Source organism: Pantherophis guttatus, chromosome 15 (genome assembly GCF_059756535.1).
Source record: "Pantherophis guttatus breed Tessera chromosome 15, ASM5975653v1, whole genome shotgun sequence".
NCBI classification, from domain to species: domain Eukaryota; kingdom Metazoa; phylum Chordata; class Lepidosauria; order Squamata; family Colubridae; genus Pantherophis; species Pantherophis guttatus.
Genome location: NC_142077.1, coordinates 12,804,133 through 12,822,601, shown reverse-complemented (window position 1 = coordinate 12,822,601; position 18,469 = coordinate 12,804,133).

Sequence of the window (18,469 nt, the reverse complement as noted above, 5' to 3'; positions counted from 1 at the left end):
GTGTTTAACCCTGGACAGATTCTGGATGGATCAGAGATAATGATTGTGGTGGTCTGGGGTAGATAAGAAGCCCCTGTAAATTTTCTGTGAGTTAAATATAATAGCAGATAACAGACAATTTTGAAGTTTTTAAATTTAACTTTATTGTTGGATTGCCTATTAAATATGTTTTTTATATACAGCAGATAGCTGACAAGTCAAGTGGTTGCAAATACAGTCAGGTCCAGAAATATTGGGACATCGACACAATTCTAACATCTTTGGCTCTATACACCACCACAATGGAGTTGGAATGAAACAAACACAATGTGCGTTAACTGCAGACTGTCAGCTTTAATTTAAGGGTATGTACATCCAACTCAGGTGAACGGTGTAGGATTTACAGCAGTTTGCATATGTGCCTCCCACTTGTTAAGGGACCAAAAGTAATGGGACAGAATAATAATCATAAATCAAACTTTCCCTTCTTAATACTTGGTTGCAAATCCTTTGCAGTCAATCACAGCCTGAAGTCTGGAACGCATAGACATCACCAGACGCTGGGTTTCATCCCTGGTGATGCTCTGCCAGGCCTCTACTGCAACTGTCTTCAGTTCCTGCTTGTTCTTGGGGCATTTTCCCTTCAGTTTTGTCTTCAGCAAGTGAAATGCATGCTCAATGGGATTCAGGTCAGGTGATTGACTTGGCCATTGCATAATATTCCACTTCTGTCCGTTCAAAAACTCTTTGGTTGCTTTTGCAGTATGCTTTGGGTCATTGTCCATCTGCACTGTGAAGCACCATCCAATGAGTTCTGCAGCATTTGGCTGAATGTGAGCAGATAATATTGCCCGAAACACTTCAAAATTCATCCTGCTGCTTTTGTCAGCAGTCACATCATCAATAAATACAAGAGAACCAGTTCCATTGGCAGCCATACATGCCCACGCCATGACACTACCACCACCATGCTTCACTGATGAGGTGGTATGCTTAGGATCATGAGCAGTTCCTTTCCTTCTCCATACTCTTCTCTTCCCATCATTCTGGTACAAGTTGATCTTGGTCTCATCTGTCCATAGGATCTTGTTCCAGAACTGTGAAGGCTTTGTTAAATGTTGTTTGGCAAACTCTAATCTGGCCTTCCTGTTTTTGAGCCTCACCAATGGTTTACATCTTGTGGTGAACCCTCTGTATTCACTCTGGTGAAGTCTTCTCTTGATTGTTGACTTTGACACACATATACCTACCTCCTGGAGAGTGTTCTTGATCTGGCCAACTGTTGTGAAGGGTGTTTTCTTCACCAGGGAAAGAATTCTTCGGTCATCCACCAAAGTTGTTTTCCGTGGTCTCCCGGGTCTTTTGGTGTTGCTGAGCTCACCGGTGCATTCCTTCTTTTTGAGAATGTTCCAAACAGTTGTTTTGGCCACGCCTAATGTTCTTGCTATCTCTCTGATGGGTTTGTTTTGTTTCTTCAGCCTAATGATGGTTTGCTTCACTGATAGTGACAGCTCTTTGGATCTCATCTTGAGAGTTGACAGCAACAGATTCCAAATGCAAATAGCACACTTGAAATGAACTCTGGGCCTTTTATCTGCACATTGTAATTGGGGTAATGAGGGAATATCACACAGCTGGCCATGGAACAGCTGAGAAGCCAATTGTCCCATTACTTTTGGTCCCTTAACAAGTGGGAGGCACATATACAAACTGCTGTAAGTCCTACACCGTTCACCTGAGTTGGATGTACATACCCTCAAATTAAAGCTGACAGTCTGCAGTTAACGCACATTGTTTTTGTTTCATTCCAACTCCATTGTGGTGGTGTATAGAGCCAAAGATGTTAGAATTGTGTTGATGTCCCAATATTTCTGGACCTGACTGTATGTGTGTAGAAGTTTATAATTTTGGGCCTATTTTGCAAGGGGGAGAAACTATTATTGCTGTATTGTATTCAACTGGGGGGACAATATGCATGTTTTTGTCTGTTTTTAATGCACAATTTTTAAAAAATGTTTTGTCTAGTTTTTTTTTTTTGTCTTTGTAATAGTTTTATTTTCCAAAACTTGCATTTTACCTTTTGAATAAAATAAAATGTAATAAGAGGAATATCAAGTTTCCAGAAAAATGTTTATGATTTCCACACAGAGAAAAGTGCATGAGTAAAAAGCAGTAGAAAAATATCTAGTTTTCAGCAACTAGGACTTGACTAACAATAGAGTCTCATATAAGAACATGAATGATGGACTGGAAGAAGGATGAGGGATACCAAACTTGATATGCATGTTTGTGAAAATGATCTGAAAACTGGAAACAGACTATGAGTCAGCCGGGAGATGTTCATGGAAAGAAGGCAAATGTAGCCATAAGAATCTCAGGAAGTGAATGTTCTGGTTTAGGGAGACCCCAACTCAAGGACCAGGTCCCCTTGCAGGCACCACGCTTGGAGGAGAATTTGCTGTTTTAGAGCTGAGCCAGTGAAGCAGAGAAATTCAATCTCCTCTTCATGGATTGTCTGAATGCAAAGACTGAGCAGTCATCAGTCAGAGAAGCTTTAACTGGGATTCCTGCAGAGAGGAGGGCTTGGGCTAGATGGTCTCAGGGTCTCCTCCAAATGTATAAAGGTTGTCATGCCACAACATGTATCTATTGTGCTGTTGTTGCTGTAGCCCCACATTATATTTGATTCTCACTCTTCGCACTTCCTCAGTTTCTCCGTGCTCTTTTCTCCCAATGAAACATCCAGATCCACCCCAGGCTCCCTTTCACTGGAGGATAATAGGGGGTGTTAGCTGCCTGTTGAGCTGCAAACAGACCCACCTGCAGTGGGGACGGAACAAAGGGGAAATTCCACCATCCTCATCACAAACCCACAAATACAAGAATTTATTTAAGAAAAAATACAGCATTTTCAAATGAGCAGAGTTTAATATTAAAATGCCATGGTATCTACTCTTTGGAACCATTGTTCCCTGAGCAATTGAATTGGACAGATCTGTTGAGTTGGTTCCCCTTCCTTCTCTGGATTCCTCCTCCAAAGGATCTAAGATCAATGGATCCATATAGGGATCCCATACCTGCCATGGCTGCAGCCTTCGAGACCCCAAACTCTTTTCTCCCTCCTTCCTTCCCCATCTCGATCTGGAGGAATAAGCAGCTTTCAAGGCCTGGACCAGAGTCTGAATGATACTGTAAAAGTAATAGTGATTTGGGGCCCGGATCCTGTTCCTTTTCTCCTGGGTCTCCTGTGGGGCTTTCTGGGTGCATCTTCTGCGGCCTTTGACAGAAAAGACATTCTTTGAAAGAGAACAGCGGAAATAAAGATCTTGAAACTTTTCTTCCACAAAGAAATGGGGTTCAAAGGCAGAATCCTTTGGCCTTTCTTTTAACAGATAACGAAAGTTCAAAATATTATGGATGTATTTGAGAAGTCTATGCTTGTTTAATTTATAATCTACAAAACTTGTGAGGATCCAGACTTTCCCTTCAATGGGTCCTGGCAGATGCATAAATGTTAAATGGAAAGGAAGAATTCTCCCCCAAATGGAAACATTTTCTATGAAGTGAACAAAGACGTTGACTTGTCTCCACTTAGAGAGGGAATCCCTGAGGGCTGTTGTGTATCCAGTTGTTGAGAACAGTTGTGATATAACAACACAAATTCCACTCCTGACAAGCACAGGAGGAAAAATCCTCATGAATTTCTCTCCATTTTCTGTGTCTGAAGCAAAGAGGCCAATCAGGGTCCATCTGAAATGGAGGAGCAGGTGGACAATTGCTGGGTATTGGATTCCTTCTTTGGGATTCATCCGGTGGAAAAAGGGGAATTTGCTTTTATCACTCAGAGCCTCTGAAGCAATTGTATGACTGATCTGAAAAAGCAATGAAGAATTCTGTGTTATATTTGGGGTCAGATCAAATCCAAAATATTAGATTTTAATAAATCCAACCTGGTTCTCCTGAATGTGTTAGAATAGTTTGTTAATCAGACATTGTTTAAAATATTAAAGACAGAATATTAGCAAGATTGTATCATAATAATGGAAAATAATAAGCAAATTAAAAAACAATAAAATGTAAATCATATTACTGTATCACCTCTACAATTTATCACAATTAGATTAACACGTGCAAACTGGAGTATTCTATTCCAATAAAGGGCCTATTATAATTTTCGAGGATTGCTGCATCTTTTTTTTGCTTCTCTATCCCAGATTCTTTCTGGAGGAAATTTTTTAACTTCTTTCTCCAGTTTTCTACAAGAAACAGGCAGACCTCAAAGCCTAATAAGATTTGTCAGTTGCATAATCAAAAGTTTGGTCTTTAATTGAAGTTTTGTCTGTTCCAACAGCCACAATTTTCAGAGTCTGTCAGTTTCCATAGATTACATTTTATGCCAATAATACCCATATTTTCTGAATTGAGACAAAGCAGAAATTGTGTAAATTCCCAAATCAGCTCTGAGGGCAGCAGCTGGAGTCCTTTTACCCACCCCAAGATCCTCCTCAGAAGCTGAGATTGGGTTGGTTCTGCTGGTGGTTTCTCTCTGGAGCCCCAAACATCAGATTGATGGAAGAACATGGGGAAAAACTGGGCCTCAGATACTTTAATCATTGGGGCTGAGGAAGCTGGAGAGCTATGAGGTTTTCATTTAAGCACCACTTTCACTCCTGCCCTTTCTCTAACTGAGCTCCTTGGATGATGAGGGAGCCAAGATTCAGGCTCAGAGAAAACAACCCCAGGTAAGGAAAGGTGTTACTTGCTCTACTGGATTACCCTCAAATAGGCATCTATGGCTATGATGTTGTTTTCCAAAAACCATCACTTTTGAACTTGATTTATTAATTATCAGGTAATTATTATGACAAAAGAAATCAAGTCTTCTTCACAGGGTATACAACCCAATATTTAAGTGTGATAATATCATATTATCAGTGCAATCAGTGTGTTCCAATAAGTCTTTAGCAGGCTAAACATGTGTACCTATAGCAGAACATATAACAAAATAAAAGGGTTGGAAGGGACCTTGGAGGTCTTCTAGTCCATCCCCCTGTTCAAGCAGGAAACCAGGTATAATAGCAGTAACTGTGAGAGGGATCCTGGAGTCTTAGTGGACAACCAATTAAATATGAGTGAAGAGTGTGCAGCGGCAGCCAAAAAAGCCAATGCAATCCTAAATTGCATTAACAGAGGGATACAATCAAGATCAAGAGAGGGACTAATACCACCCTATAAAGCCTTAGTAAGACCACACCTAGAATCCTGCATCCAGTTTTGGTCACCACACTATAAAAAAGATGTTGAGACTCTAGAAAAAGTGCAGAGAAGAGAAACCAGGATGATTAAGGGACTGGAGGCTAAAACATACAATGAACGGTTGCAGGAACTGGGCATGGCTGGTCTTGTGAAGAGAAGGACCAGGGGAGACATGATAGCAGTCTTCCAATACTTGAGGGGCTGCCACAGAGAGGAGGGGGTCAAACTGTTTTCCAAAGCACCCAAAGTCCAGACAAAGGCCGGAGAAGGAATAATTGATGGAAACTGAACAAGGAGAGATTCAACCTGGAAATAAAGAGATAAAGTTGCCTTCAGAAGTTGTAGGAGCTTCATCACTGGAAGCTTCCAAGAAGAGACTGGACCATCATCTGTCAGAAATGGTGTCGGGTCTGCTTGGACTAGATGACCTACAAGGTCCCTTCCAACTCTGTTAATCTGTATCTATCTATACTATTCCAGACAAGTGGCTGTCTAGTCTCTTCTTCAAAGCCTCCAGTGATGGACCACTCACAATTTCTGAAGGGTAGACGTTCCATTCCTCACCATTAGGAAATTTCTCCTTAGTTCTAGGTTGTTTCTCTCCTTGTGTAAGGATCGCCTCTCCTTCTAACTTCAGAAAGTAAGAACTCTTGAAACGTGTTTGTTCAAAAGGATTTCTTTTATTAAGAAGAAGTGATAGCCATCCAGATAAAGCACGATCTGAATACCCTTAGGCAAGACAAGTAGGATTAAAGCAGTAGAGGCCCCTCCCTTTAAGTCAGAATGTAGATTTTAGCCAATACACAAGTGTGAAAATGTTTTCTTTGCTAGCTTCTCTGAGAACTTGAAAAAACATGCATTCCCACCATTATCTTTTAAAGTGAAACAACCCACATGGCTATCATAAACATTCCTCCACGTTAAGAGGATCTCAGGGATCTTTGGCGCCAGGATATTGGTTGTAAAATATCTGATGACACAGGCCATGCTAGTAAATTGAATCCAAGTCTCCCCCTTCTTCCGATTGAATGGCAGTATCACTTTTAGGGATCTGACATGCTACCCTCCTTAGAAACCAAAAGGATCCACCTGTAAAACAAATATACACAATATTTCATGATAGTATATTAACAAGGGTTGTTAGGATATTGGGAGTGAAATTTTCTCAGTAAAATTGGAGCCCTAACATGGTGTTTAGTGACCCATTCATTGTGTGCTGATGGTAAATGTTTCCAAGCAACTAAGTATTGGATTTTCCCTCTGTGGATCCTAGAATCAGGGATTCCCTTGATCTCAAAGTGTTGTTCATGTTCAATCATGATGGGAACAGGTGGTGTAGATGCAGGTGGTCTGAGGGATGAGGTTACTTTTTGTTTGAGTAAACTGATATGGAATACTGGGTGGATCTGCCTGAGTGTCTTTGGAAGAAGTAGCTCAACTGCTACTGGATTGATGATTCTAGTGATGGGGAAAGGTCCAATGAACTTTGGCCCTAGTTTCTTTGATGGTTGTAATGATTTCAGGAATTTTGTAGATAAGTATACTCTGTCTCCAATATGAAAAGGTTTGGGTTCCATGCTTTTCTTGTCAGCTTGAATCTTAAAAGCTTCTCTAGCTTCCTGTAAGGCTAATCTAACCACTGGCCACATGTTTTGCAAATTATCCATACACTCCTTAAGTGAGGGGATGGTTGGTTCTGCCGTGGGTTGTTTGTTTAATTTAATTTAATTTAATTTAATTTAATTTAATTTAATTTAATTTAATTTAATTTAATTTAATTTAATTTAATTTAATTTAATTTAATTTAATTTAATTTAATTTAATTTAATTTAATAATTTAATTTAATTTAATATTTAATTTAATTTAATTAATTTAAATACCGCCCTTCTCCCGAAGGACTCAGGGCGGTATACAGCCAATCTAATAAAAACAAAACAATATGAATATTAAAAACAATATTAAAATAGATTAAATTCATTTTGGCCTAAAACAATTTAAAATCATATATAAAATCCCCCAGAACAAGACAAATTGAAATCAAAATTAAAATCAATTCAAAATTGAGGAAGTTAGGCTAGCCCGGCTTGATGGAAAAACAGCGTCTTGAGGGCCCGCCGGAAGGTGCGCAGGTCCGGAATCCTCCGGATCTCTGCACCATTCCACAGGGCTGGTGCTCCCACAGAGAAGGCTCTCCCCCTGGGGGTCGCCAGCCGGCACTGCCTGGCTGACGGCACCCTGAGGAGTCCCTCTCTGTGGGAGCGTACTGGCCGGTGGGAGGCAATTGGCGGCAGTAGGCGGTCTCAAAGGTATCCTGGTCCTATGCCATAGAGCGCTTTAAAGGTGGTCACTAACACCTTGAATCGTACCCGGAAGACCACTGGCAGCCAGTGCAGCTCGCACAGGAGGGGGGTCACTTGAGAGTGCCACCTCGCTCCCATAACCACCCGCACGGCCGCATTCTGGACCAGTTGGCGCTTCCGAGTACTCTTTAAGGGGAGCCCCATGTAGAGAGCATTACAGTAGTCCAGGCGGGATGTAACAAGGGCCTGAGTGAATGTGCATAAGGAGTCTCGATCCAGGAAGGGATGCAACTGGCGTATCAGGCGAACCTGATAAAAAGCCCCCCTGGCCACGGCCATCACATGGTCTTCTAAGGACAGCCTAGTGTCCAGGAGGACTCTCAAGTTGCGAGCCCTCTCCTTGGGGGACAGATGTTCACCCCCAATAGTCAGTGATGGTGTCATCTGACTATATCGGGAAACCTTCCTTTTCCAACAAGCCGGGCTGGCCTAATTCTTTTTAAGTGTTTTTAATTGTTTTGTTTATTGTTTTAATTAATGGGGCCAAATTTATATATATATTTTAACTGTATTTTAATATTTGTATTTGATGTTTTTATTTGGCTGTTCACCGCCCTGAGTCCTCAGGGAGAAGGGCGGTATACAAATTAAAAACAAATAAAAAACAAATAAATAAATAAAACACCGGAAACCACAGCCACTCGGTCTTGGAGGGGTTGAGCCTGAGCCTGTTGCTGCCCATCCAGACCCGTACGGCTTCCAGACACCGGGACATCACTTCCAAGGCATCACTGGGATGGTCCAAGGCATCACGGGGTGGAAATGTACAGCTGAGTATCATCAGCGTACTGATGGAAGATCACCCCAAAACCACGGATGATCTCACCCAGCGGCTTCATATATATGTTGAACAGGAGTGGCGAGAGGACTGACCCTTGTGGCACCCCACAAGTGAGGCGCCTTGAAGTCGACCTCTGCCCTCCTGTCAACACAAACTGTGACCGGTCAGAGAGGTAGGAGGAGAACCACCATAAAACGGTGCCTCCAACCCCCAACTCCCCCAGCCAGCGCAGTAAGATACCATGGTCGATGGTATCAAAAGCCGCTGAGAGATCTAATAGGACTAGGACAGAGGAGCAACCTCTGTCCCGAGCCCTCCAGGGATCATCCAGCAGCGCGACCAATGCCGTTTCCATGCTGTACCCAGGTCTGAAACACGACTGGAACGGGTCTAGATAGACAGTTTCATCCAGGTACCGAGGGAGCTGTCGCCCCACCACACTCTCAACAACCTTCACCACAAAGCGAAGGTTGGAGACTGGACAGTAGTTTGCCAAAACAGCCGGGTCCAGAGAGGGCTTCTTGAGGAGAGGCCTCACCACCGCCACTTTCAAGGTGGCGGGAAAAGAAGCGTTGGTAATCCCCTGGAGCCAGCCTCGTGTAACCTCCCGGGAGGCCAGTACCAGCCAGGAGGGACACGGGTCCAACAAACATGTAGCGGTGCTAAGCCCACTCAGAACCCTGTCCATGTCCTTGGGAGCAACAGAGTCAAACTCCTCCCAGATAACGTTCTCAAGACCGCCCTCCCACACCCCATCTGAAACCACCCAGTCGGAGTCCAGGCCATCCCTAATCTGAGCGATTTTATCGTGCAGATATTGCACAAAATCCTCAGCCTTGCCCTGCAAGGGGTCTTCCCGAGTTCCCTGTTGGAGTAGGAAGTGGGTCACCCTGAACAGGGTGGCCGGGCGGTTATCTGCTGATGCAATCAGAGTGGAGAAGTACCTAGACTTTGCCACCCTGATCGCCACTAGGTAGGTCTTGATATAAGACCTCACCTGTGTCCGGTCGGATTCGGAACGGCTGGTCCTCCAACCACTCTCTAGGCGTCTTTTCCGGCACTTCATCTCCCTCAGCTCCTCAGTAAACCAAGGAGCTAAGTGAGCGCAACACCAAATCAGTGGCCGCAAAGGCACGATGCAGTCCAAAGCCCCAGCCACCTCCCTATCCCAGGAGGCCACCAGGTCTTCAGCCGAGTCATGTGCCATCACCTCCGGGAATGGCCCAAGCTCCATCTGGAATCCATCTGGATCCATCAGGCGCCTGGGGCAGAACCATTTCATTGGTTCTGCCTCCCTGCGGCGGGGTGTAGCAGTATGAAAATCAAGCAAAGGAGAGAATGATCCGACCATGACAAGGGTTCTATTCCTATTTCCCCTATATCTAGGTCATTCAACCACTGACCAGAGATAAAAATCAGATGCAGAGTGTTTCCCCCCGTGTGAGTGGGGCCATGACTTACTTGAGTTAAGTCCATGGCCGTCATGGAAGCCATGAACTCCTGAGCCGCTGCAGATGTCTCGCCGACAGATGGCAGATTGAAGTCTCCCATCACCATCAACCTGGGAGTCTCCACCGCCACCCTGGCTATTACGTCATACAAGTAGATACAAGTCATACAAGCTCAGGCAGGGTCACTGTCATATGGCAGGGAGCCAGGTACGTAAGCAGCAGACCCAATTGCCCACCACAGCCCCACTTCACAAGGAGGGACTCACAACCGGCTATCTGAGGTACAGTGGCCTCCCTTGGAACAAGATCCTCTTTTATAATAACCGCTACCCCCCCACCCCTTCCCTGAGCCCTTGGCTGGTGGAAAGCCCAGAAACCTGGTGGGCACATCTCAACGAGGGGGAATCCCCCCTCTGGGCCCAACCAGGTCTCCGTGACACCTGCCAGGTCCGCACCCCCTCCCGAACCAGATCACAAATGAGGGGGGCTTTATTGGTCATGGACCTGGCATTACACAACAACAGCCTCAGGCCTGGGTCCCGGGGATCCGTGCAACCCAGATCCCGAGAGGAGCACTGGGGGTCGGGGCGCACCACCGCTTGTAACCAGCAAGTGAGTGCCTCTGAGACACGATGTGGCCGCCTACTCCCACCATACCTGCCCCTCCCACTCACAGTACCAATGGTCAAGCCTTCCTTAGTCCCCAATTTCGCACCTCCCGCATCGCCCTCCGCCCGGTCACCGCCCCCCTCCTGTGGGGTTTCCCCCAACCCCACATAACCACCCCCCCTTAAAATTCCCCCTAAAAATCTCCTCATGAGACCACTCAACCCCTTTGTTGCATCATGCCACCTCTCAGGGTTCCAAAACCCGTCCTTAAGGTGGGCCCTCGATAGCGAGGAGGGCCAGGCCTGCGAGAGGGGGGAGTCTCGCAGTGCCAAGAGTTCGGCTGCGGTATATGTCATTCAGTTGGGCGGTAAGTGAAGGATGGCAGGGGGACCGATGATCTATGGTAGTGTAACAGTCCATTATTTCCAGTGGACTCCACTGCCCTCTCACAGCAGTAGGAGGAGTCTCCAGGCAGTTCCACATAGTCCTGAGGGCAATGTCCAAGCTGTCGTCTCATGGCGGCTGCCTGGCTGATGTAAAAAATTGATGACCCGGCCCATCTGACATGGCTACTTCCTCACTGATCTCATAACGGCTGTCCTACATCTTCTCCCACTAGGGGTCAAGTTGTAAAAAGATACACCATTCAGCAGGTACCACTCCCCCAGGGGAGAAAGACAGATTGTCCGGAGGCAGGGGGGTGGATGACAGTCCTTTTTTTTTTCTCCCAGAGGCCAGGTTGATGATACACCCGTCACACGCTCCAGTATTTGCCACATAATCAGGGCGGGAGAGGGAGAGGGGGAGGGCAAGGGGGGGAACATCCAAGGGGACCAGAAACCGGTCGACCTCCAGCCCCCTCCGACCCCATATCTCTTCCACCCTCCACCCTTCATGGCTTCAATCTCAGGTCTCCAGAGTCAATGCAGGACCGGTGTTAAAGTCCTGCTTCCCAGCCCAAACCTTCTGAGGTAGAGTTCCCACACAGACTTCCTCTGTCAGCCTCTATCGGCCTCTGTTGGCCTCTGCCTCCACCACGAGCCTCCACCTCCAGTTCCTCCTATCGACATCACGGTTGTGGCCGCCATTGCCCACCGCCGCTGGCCACCGCGCCAGCCACACCAGGATCCCAGCAGAATCTTTCCCCCCCATCCACATCCCCAGGTCTCCAAAATGTTTGGGGGGGATCCGAGGGGGTCGCCAGGTCCCTGCGCTACCATCACAGCTGCCATCGCAGCCGGCATCGCCGCCGCCGCCCTGGCCACCGCTTTCTCCGACACCGGGAGGCTCCTGTTGATCCGGCGTCTTGGTTACAGCCACCATTGCCCGCCGCCGCCAGCCACCGCATCAGCCTCACCAGGATCCCAGCAGAATCTTCCCCCCCTCCACACCCCCAGGTCTCCAAAATGTTCGGGGGAGATCCGAGGGGTTCGCCAGGTCCCTGCGCTGCCGTCGCAGCCGCCATCGCAGCCGCCACCCTGGCCACCACTTCCTCCGACACTGGGAGGCTCCTGTTGATCCGGAGGCTAGGCCGTCTCTCCCCCGGCGCTCCCGGCACTCCCGGAGCTCCACATACCCAGCCACAGGTGTTTCGGGGGAAGAAAAAGACCTTCCCCCGCTGGGTGGGGTCCCCTAACTGGGGCTAGGGGTGGTGATGTTCATGCCATCCCCCAAAGGGCCCCCCATCGTCCGATCTTCAGCTTACTCGCAACGCAATCTTCTTACTGCCGCCAATTTGGCGCATGCGCAGATGGTTCAGTTCAGGCATGGGGCTGAAATCCTGGCCTTCGCTACTCTAAAAGGGGTAAAACCTTGAATGTACAGCATTATTAAACGCAACTTCAGCAAAAGGCAAAAGTTCGGTCCAGTTATCCTGTTGAAAATTAATGAAACATCTTAAATATTGTTCTAGCACTGAGTTCAAAATTTCAGAATTACCATTAGTACACGGATGAAAGGATATGCTCAACCCCTGGCCAGTACCAAGTAAGCCCAAAAACGCCCTCCAAAAGTTGGAGGTGAATTGAGCCCCTCTGTCGGAGATGATCCTTTGTGGAGCACCATGAAGTCGATAAATGTGTATTAGGAATAATTCGGCTAAACTTTTAGCAGTTGGGATCTTTTGGCAGGGTATAAAATGTGCCTGTTTTGAAAATAGGTCTGTCACAACCCAAATAACAGTATTTCCCTCACTGTTTGGCAATTCCACGATGAAATCCATAGCGATCTCTCTCCAAGGCGCTGAAGGATCAGCTACCTTCTGTAATAGACCTGGGGATTTCCCCTGGCGTCTTTTTGCTGCTGCACAAATGGGGCAGCTAGCTACATAGCTTTCTATGTCCTTTTTTAGTGATGGCCACCAAAATTGTCTTTTAATCAGGTGTAAAGTTTTCACAAACCCAAAATGTCCAGCTAATTTGGAGTCATGGCACCGTACCATTAAGCATAGTCTTTGGCTTGCAGAGACATACAACTTCCCTCCCACTCAAGCCAAGTCTTCTTTCATCAGACAGCTGGATTTGTTGTTCAAAAACCATTCATCAGTGGCCAATGCTTGTTTAAAAGTATGGGTGGTGTCATTGCCCATCAATGTCTCTTGTTTTGCCTGGGATCTGGTGACTACTTTAGCGGCTAGTTGATTGTTTTTTCTTTTTGTTGTTGTTGTTTTTTTTTTAATTTGATTTATATGCCGCCCTTCTCCGGAGACTCAGGGCGGCTTACAATGTGCTCAGCAATAGCCTTCATACTTTTGTATATTTATACAAAGTCAGCTTATTGCCCCCACAAACTGGGTCCTCATTTCACCTACCTTAGAAAGGATGGAAGGCTGAGTCAACCTTAAGCCTTGGAGAGATTCGAACCAGCAGTAATTGCAGGCAGCTGTGTTAAAAACAGGGTGCTTAGACCACTGTACCATCAATTGCACAATGGGTTTGATTACGTCTGACTTTGCACTATTGTATTGCGGTTTTCTGGATAGCACATCCATCAGAAAGTCCCCCCCCCCAGGAGGTATTTTAGAGTAAAATCAAACCGTTTTAAATACTGAGCCCATCGTACTTGTTTTGGGGAGAGTTTCCTTGGGGTCTTTAGGGCTTCTAGATTTTTATGATCAGTCCAGACTTCAAAAGGGGTCTTATTGCCTTCTAGGAAGTGCCACCAGGTTAACAACGCCCAACAAACTGCATAAGCCTCTTTCTCCCAAATGGCCCACCTTTGCTCAGTTTCATTCAACTTTTTGGATGTGTAAGCGCAGGGTTGTAGTTGGTCTTGCTCATTCTTCTGAAGCAGGACCGCTCCTATTGCCACATCGCTGGCATCTGTTTGTATGACAAATGGTTTCTCTGTGTCTGGGTGTTTTAGAACTGGTTCTGCTGAGAACAACCATTTAAGTTTTTCAAATGCCGCCTGGCATTCCATAGTCCAGTTCAATGGCTGCTTTGGTTTAGGATTGTCCTCCCCCTTTGTTTTTAAGAGCTTGGTGATGGGGAGGGCAATCTGAGCGAAAGCAGGAATAAACTGGCGGTAAAAGTTGGCAAAACCCAAGAAGCTCTGTAGCTGTTTATGCATGCATGGAGGCTCCCAATCAAGTACAGCCTGCACTTTTAGAGGATCCATCTCAACCCCCTGGTGTGAAATGCAGTATCCCAAATAGTCAATCTTCTCTTGGTGGAATTCACATTTGGAAAGTTTGGCATAAAGTTTGGCAGAGCGGACTTTGTTTAAAACCGCCCTGACTAGTTTTACATGTTCTGCTTTGGTCTCGGTATAGATTAAAATGTCGTCCAAATAGACCAGGACCCCTTTATATAAATGCTGATGCAGCACTTCATTTATTAACTGCATAAACACTGCAGGGGCTCCTTGCAACCCAAAGGGGAGCACCTTGAATTGGTAGCAGCCAAGGGGGGGGGTGTTAAATGCTGTTTTCCACTCATCCCCCTCCTTAATTCTGACATGGTAGTAAGCCTCCCTTAAGTCCAGCTTTGAAAAAAATTTCCCTTTAGCGAGGTGTGCTAGCATATCTTTCATAAAGGGGAGGGGATACATGTTCTCCACACTGATCACATTTAGGGTCCGAAAGTCAATGCAGAGACGTTTTGAGCCATCTTTTTTCTCTCTAAAGAGCACTGGAGCTGCAATTTTTGGCTGGGCTGGCTTGATGAAACCCCTTGCTAGGTTTTTCTCAATAAATGTTCTCAGCTCTTCCAACTCCCTCAGTGACATGCTGTAAATCTTGGGTTTAGGGAGTTTTGCGCCAGGTAAGATTTCTATTGCAGTCAGTGGTGCAGTGGGGGGAGGGGAGCTCATCTGAGGCTTTTTCGCTAAAAACCTCAGCCAAATCCTTGTACTCTATGGGTATGCCCTCAGTTGGTATGGCGTGACCAGGCATGGCTGTTTCTCGATCCTCTGCCCCCTCAGTTCCTTTATGTGGATTCTCAGCAAAAGTCACATTCCTCTGAAATTTTATGATGCCTTGTTTCCAATTGATTTTTGGGTTCCATTTTTTCAGCCATGCAAGGCCCAGAACCAACGGCCATTCCATGCCAGGTGCCACTATAAAGGTAAGCCTTTCCTTGTGGCTTCTGATGCCTATATGTAGAGGCTCGGTAGCAAAAGAAGCTGGCTCCCCTCCTGCTATTGACCCATCTAGTTGGCAGAAAGCGATGGGTTTTTTCAGCTTTTTTACGTTAATCCCTAACTTCCCTACTAGGGATGGGCTGATCAAACAACGGGTGCACCCTGAGTCCACTAGAGTGGAGATATTTATCTCCCTGTTCTGGTTTGGGATAAATAGTCTTAAGGGGAGTGTAAGCGGTTTAATTGGTTTGCTTACCAGTGGTTGATCATCTGGATCGCTTCCGAACGAGTGTGATTCCTCCTGTTCAGATGCCAGGGTTTCCTCCCCAAAGAGGGGAGGGGATGGGAATTCTACGGTCTCCTTGCTCCTCAGGGCAGTCTCCTTCCCACGCCGACCCAGTTTTGCAGGGCCCTCCTCCAGTGGGTGGTTCCGGGCGGGTGTTTGTGAATGACACTCTGCAGCTTGGTGCTCCTCTTTTCCACACTTGAAACAGGCTGAAAATCTCGGAGAAAATGTGGTTTGTGATTTATGGGGATCTTGCTTCCATTGGGGTGAGGATTTCTTCCATGCTCTCCCCCCTCAATACTGGTTTCTGGCCATATCGATCTCAGCTTCTTCGGCAGTGACGTACCATTCATGTAGGTGATTCGGTGCCCCTCGGGCCACGCAGGCATTGTATAGATCATCACTCAGCCCGTCCTTGAAGCAGCTCACCAAAATATCTTCTGGCCATTGCACACAACACGCGAGGTCCTGGAATTCTTCAGTATACTCTGCTACTGGCCGTTGTCCCTGTTTCACCACCTTAATGCAGTCCCGGGCTTTGCGGTCTGCTAGTGGGTCCTAAACCGGTGTCGCAGGGCCATCATGAAATGGTTGAAATCCCGCAGTTCTGGGGCGTTGGCGTTATGTAGGGTCACCATCCATCTGGCGGCAGCACCCTCTAGGGCTAGGGTCACAACTCGCACTCGGGATCCTTGGGTTTGGAAATCACACCCGTACTCTTGCATGTAGGTTAGCACATGTGCCACAAAGGAACCTAATTGTTGTGGATTCCCATCAAACTTCACTCCAAGGGGGGGAGTTTCTCTTTCCAGTTGCGGGAGTCAGGGCTGGTTGGGAATGGGCGCTGCTGCCTGGGGGGGAGGGTTTTCTGGGTTTTCTCCCACTGCTGCTGCGCCATCTGCTCGATAGGTAGGCTCCAGGAGAGGGGTGCCTCCTGTGGCATCATCCGCGACTGCTGCCCTTTCCGCGCCCTTTGGTTGTTCTTCTGGCCCCCTTCGGATATTGAGATTTTCCAAAGTTTCCATCACCAATTGGGTTATATGCCTCTTCAGATAGTCCTCCCTTAGTGGAGTTTCGGTCAGTCCCCCCTGGTCAGCAAGGGCTTCTAGTTCCAGTTTCCACCCCGGTTTTCGGTTGCCACGGTTGAGGGTGACTCCTCTGGTTCTCTCATCCCAGCCATCTTTCTTCCTGATGCCAATTGACCATCAGGGCTTTTCAGGATTCTCCAGGGTTATCTCATCCTCTCCGATGGGGTGCATGAAACAGGCATCTGACTGGGTGGCAGTTGCTGTCTCTCCCCAGCAATCGGTTTCTCCCAGCTCTCTGCTTCGTTCAGACATGGTTTGCAAGGTCCCCTCAGTAAAGCGAAGTGCCAGGCTGCTGATGTTGTCTCAACATCGCCGATCTCGCCTGGCTCCTTGGTTCACCGAGGAGCTGAGGGAGATGAAGCGCCAGAAAAGACGCCTAGAGAGCAGTTGGAGGGCTAGTCTTTCTGAATCAGACCAGACACTGGTAAGATCTCATATTAGGAATTACCTAGTGGCGATAAAAGCAGCAAAATCAAGCTGGCCTGGCCTAAATCTTCTCCCTTTTAAGTGTAAATTTTAATTTGTTTTAAATTACTGGGTATTTTAAATTCAGCCAAATTATTTAATTCATTTTATTCGATTTTAAATTTTTTGTATATATGTGTTTTACTTCATGGCTGTTCACCACCCTGAGTCCTTTGGGAGTAAAATAATAAAATAAATAAATAAATAAGTCGCATTTCAAATGTACAGTCTTTGATAAAAATCATCATTTATTGAGCACAACGATCTTTCCCTAACTCATTTGGTGCCAAGACTAATTTCCTGGCGTGAAACCCTCCCTTTCCTTTTTCCCCGTCTGTGCTTTCCATTGGCCATCTTCCAAGTCACTCTGTCAGTGCTCTACTATCTCAGCTCAAAGGAATGTCCCCTCTCCCTCTCGTCTCCCAGGAGATGTTGCCTCTAGAGAAAATAAGTAGGTGAAAAGTCAAATGCCCCCTTCTTCTCCTCCTATGGCAGCATTGAAGCAAATGCAGTTTGCAATGCTGACAATTTATATCTAAGACCTATAATCTTTTACTATCAAGCTTTATAGCCAAGGAGATAGTAAAGGATACGATGATAGCCTGGGGGAGAAACTTAGGAAAACCGATGCAACTTGAAGAATGGCAGGGAATATGGAATAGATCAATGAAATTGACACTATCAGCGGCATTTAAGGAGAACTTTTACAAAATGATTTATAGGTGGTACCTCCCACCAGCTAGGATAGCTAAAATGTTCCCTGAAACTTCGGACAAATGTTGGAAGTGTAATTTGGCCAGGGGTACTTTTTTTCACCAGTGGTGGACCTGCCCTCAGATCAGGAAATTTTGGGAAAAGATTCAAAAATGGATGAATGAGATTACAGGTGCAAAGTTTCCCCTAACTCCAGATGCTTACTTACTCGGAATCAAACAAAAAGACGTGGGCAAACAAGATTGGCACTTATTTATCCATATTACAACAGCAGCGAGAATGGCACTTGCCCAGCAATGGAAAAATACAAACACACAGATCAACTTATAATAAATAAGATATTGAATTGTGCCGAATTGAACAAATTAACGTATTTAATTTGAGAGAGAAAAAAGAATCCATATATTACAGTAATTGGGAACGCTGGTATACATGGTTAAAGAAGAGGACAAACAGAGTAAACAATAGAGTATTAAATACTTAGTTATAATTTGATAGCGTCTGGTATTCAAAATAGTCAATGTTATCTGAACAAAAAGATTTACCGGGATGTAACTATGAATAGGTATCTGGGGGATGTTATGACCCCCAGTCAGTCCTTTTTTGTGGTTGTCTCTATGTATTGTGTTGTTTATATGTTTTTTTATTTGTAAATAATTAATAAAGATTATTTTAAAAAAAAAGATTTTGGCTTGGGCCCTGTCTTCCCCACTGCTGCCTTTGGTGCCCCCTTGTGGAATGAGGAGGATGGCTGATCCCAAGTGCGGCCACCACGGATCCGGCTTCGGGCCAGGTCGATCTCCATGTCTGCTGCCGCTACGTACCAGCTCTGCAGATCTTCGGGGACCCCCCGCGCCCGGCAATCTTTGTAGATGTCCTCATTCAACCCATCTTTATA